Source organism: Athene cunicularia (genome assembly GCF_003259725.1).
Source record: "Athene cunicularia isolate RWA chromosome 12 unlocalized genomic scaffold, athCun1 chr12_part1, whole genome shotgun sequence".
Classification (NCBI taxonomy): Eukaryota; Metazoa; Chordata; class Aves; order Strigiformes; family Strigidae; genus Athene; species Athene cunicularia.
Window position 1 is genome coordinate 494,716 of NW_020799116.1, and position 3,592 is coordinate 498,307.

Here is a 3,592-nt window from a genome sequence, read left to right on the forward strand (position 1 = left end):
GTAACCTGCTCCCGCCAACGGGCACCAGGTCCTGCTGGGGGCATCCCCGTGCCACGGGCATCCCCCTGCCGCTGCCCCACGCGCTCCAGCATCCCCCGCCATGGATCCTCACACGGTCGGTGCTGCGGTGTCCCCCCACGGCAGCTCGCTCCGCACCCGGCCCCCCGCGGCTGGCACCCCCGAGGGCGCGGTGCTGCGGCACCTGCAGGCTTCCTTCGGCCCCTGGGGGCAGAGGGAGGGCACCCCATCCCCTGGCAGCACTGGGCTGTCGCAGGGCAGCCCCAGCGCCCCGCGTCCCAGGCGCCCCACGGGGTCCGTGAGCAGGGCCCCACCGCGCAGACAGACGCGGCCCATCCGAGACCCAGAAACCCCCCCTGCCGCCGGGGCAGAGCCCCCGTCCCAGCGGGGTCCCCCCTCCTCCTGCCTGCAGGCGCCTTCGTCCGTCCCGCAGCCAGGGCAGCCGCAACCCTCTGCGGGGGCTGCGCCGCAGCCGGGGCCACGCGCTGGAGGCCAGCGTTCACACGCAGGCAAAGGCAACCTGCCCACGACAGCTAAACCCAGCCCCAGCCACCGCATTTTCTAACTGCCAAATTGAAAAGAAGTTACTACCTCACTCCAGGCAGGGTCTAAGGTGAGCCTTCGTTACTCATCCAGCTGGCAAGGATGCGACCTGGTATTAGATGACTTTGGTCCACCAGAAGTCCTCCTGGGTGACTCACTGCCGCGGACAGGTGGCTTCCATCCCATCGTCTCCAGTAATGCCACATTTGTCAGAAATTGGAACATCAGAATTGTGTATGTGTATATAGATATCTATTTTAAAACAAATGATAGACTTTATCCAGTATGTTAAAAGGGGGGGATAGGGAAGGGAGGGAAAGGGGAAAAGCAGAATTTTTTGTGGTTTGGGGTTTTTTGGGGTTTTGGTTGTTTTGTTTTTTAAAGAACTACAGAAAAAGTACATACACTGTGGAGGTTTCAATGTCTTTGCTGAGGATGTGGCTTCAGAATAGAAACTCTAAGAATGTAGCTGGGCTACATTTTATTTTGAAAGTGATTTCACAAAAAGTTCTTGATTTCTTTTTTTTTTTTTACTTTTAGAAACTGTGAATAGCTGCCAGAGATATAGGCGGGCCCAGCACAGGGAAGGGGAGGGTGGGAAGGACCGAGGTAGCAGAGAACGTTGAGCTTGGCTGGAGGTGGGGAGAGGGCCGTGGGGCAAGAGCCTCATGTTGTTACAAGGAAAGGATACAGGTGAGCTGGTAGAGTTTGCCTCCACATGATGTGACTGGGCCATGTATTAGAGCCTATTGCTTTATTATTTAATTTTCTCCAAAGCAAAAAAAAAAAGTAGTTGCTACAACCATTTTAAAAGAACAACTTTAACAGAGCAGAAGCTTGAGGGTTTGTAGTGTTGCCTTGAACCCCCAAGCCCTTTGTAACCTGTTTTTAAACTTTGGCACGTGTTGTGGGTGTAGTGCCCTTACCTGCTGTGTAGTGGAAGTGGCAGACTCTTGGAAAAGCCTATCTTTGTAATAAAACAAGGTGCTGACACCCGCCTGGTAACGTTCCTGCCCCTGCGCACGCAGAGGGCCCACGGCGCTGTGGGCGACACCACGGGCGCTGCGGGTCCCAGACTGGGGGCAGCAGCTCAGCCCTTCACCCCCGTGGCCCCAGACCAGGGGGGGGTTTACCCCTCTGGGCCGCAGAGCCCCGGCTCCCCGCAGAACACGCTGCGGCCACACAACACTCCCGCTGCCACAGCTCCCACCGAAGGGCAGCGGGGAGATGCCTGTGAGGACATGGCCGGGCACGCGAGCCACCCGCAGCGACACCAGGCCCAGGCACCCTCACCTCTGCCAGGTGCTGTTGGCCCACGAGACGTCGTCGTCCCCCAGCCCCGGGGAGCCCCGCGCCCGCTCAGCGCCACCACAGCCCTCGGGGTTTCTGGCTGCCGCGCAGACACCCGCCACAGCCCGTGGGTCTCAGTAACCACGGCGTCGCTAAATCCTCCCTCCTCACCTCCCCCAGTGAAAGCTGCTCCTTTCAGACACCAGAGGGATTTTCTTTTCCCACTAGAAGGTTGATTCTAAATCCAGCCATTAAACGATCTGGCCTCTCTCAAAGCGAAGAGCCTGGTAAGGGAGGACACAGCCGCCGCCCCGCTCCGGGACGTTCCCGCGGGCGCGCTGAGGTGACCGGTCACCAGGCAAGTGATGGTTCACCATCGCTCGGTCACTGCTGCGGCATCCCCCACCCTGCCCCTGGGGGCGACACACGAGTTCCAGCTCCATTAAAGATGGATCAACACGGCCAAGGCTGATGTTTAAAGAGAAGTTAGTTTGCTCAGCTCTTGCTTAAGCCCCAAAGCAAGGCCAGGAGCCTTGGAGGGCATTGGCAAAGCCAGCTGAAGATTAGCAAAATCCTCTTTAGGAAGAGAGTTTTACTTCCACTTATTTTCTCCTGCCCAGGAGGACTATAACCCTTTGCATTATCAGGCTGACCTTCAGAAGGGCTCTGTTCTGCACAGAGCAGGAGAAATTCAGGCATTTGAAGTTATTAATGATATCATATGCTGGCCCACAGGAGCTAGCAAGACAGGTTTAGAGGTGGGAACAGTGACACTGATAGAGAACAAGTGTATAAGCAATGCTGCAGCCTACAACAAACACCCAAAACTCCTTTTTTGAGCCCTAAAACACTTCTATCTTCCTCTTACCGTGGTTAGAGTGCAGGCAGCTCCCCCGGTGCTGGGGACCCTTCCCCACGGCAGGCACCCGGACCTGCTGCCCTGGAACTCCTCTAATCCCAGCTCAGCCCGTCATTAGCACAAGGGCAGCCAGGAGGGCAGCGCCCGGACACCGAGGCTGCGGGCACCATGGCCCTGCCCGAGCGTTGCCGTGCCCAGGGGTGTCACGGTGCCCCGGGGCCCCCTGCCCAGACCATCGCCACAAGAGCGGGCACAGCAGGCAGCTGCCTGCAGCACCAGGGCTGGGGGATTTTGGAGATGGGAGCAGAGGGGCAGAGACCCACAAGCAGGGCAGCGCTCGCACCATTCCATGCAAGGAGTGGAAAAACTTTATTAGCAGGATGCAAACACAGAGTTAAAACCTGTCCTGTGGACTAAAACCAACCCAGACCCCGAGGGCGCAGCTGGAAGCAGGGCAGGGGGCTGTCCAGAACCACCTATGGGGCTTTTCTGCCCGCTGCGGGGGGGGCTGCCTTCCGCTGCCCACCCTGCCCCTGGCCGGCTCCTGGGGTCACCCGGGGCTTTTTTGCCTTGCCTTGGCCCCCTTTTGCCTTGGGGACATCTTGCTGTGCCCCCTTGGGCCCCTTCTTCTTGTCCTTTCCCACCGGGGCCTTTCGGGGCCCCCTCACTCCAGCACCCCCAGGGCTGTCGCCATCACCCCCTCCTGCCTCCCCAGCAGCCGGAGCCGCGGGGGGCACCGAGCGCCCTTTGCCAGGGGCCCGGGGGCGGCCGGCAGCTCGTGGGGGTTTTGCTCCATCACTCTTGGGCTTCGCTGCTGCTGGCGGCCGGGCCTGGGGGGGAGAAAGCACCTCAGGCAGCTGCCACGCCACGAGCCACCCCCCA

At 59.5% G+C, this 3,592-nt stretch overlaps 1 protein-coding gene across 1 annotated transcript in view; it reads right to left on the reverse strand.

The window, feature by feature from the left end:
* RHO (rhodopsin) overlaps positions 1-3,592 on the reverse strand; it is a 9,852-nt gene that overhangs the window by 3,471 nt on the left and 2,789 nt on the right. The gene's annotated exons all lie outside the window — the stretch shown is intronic.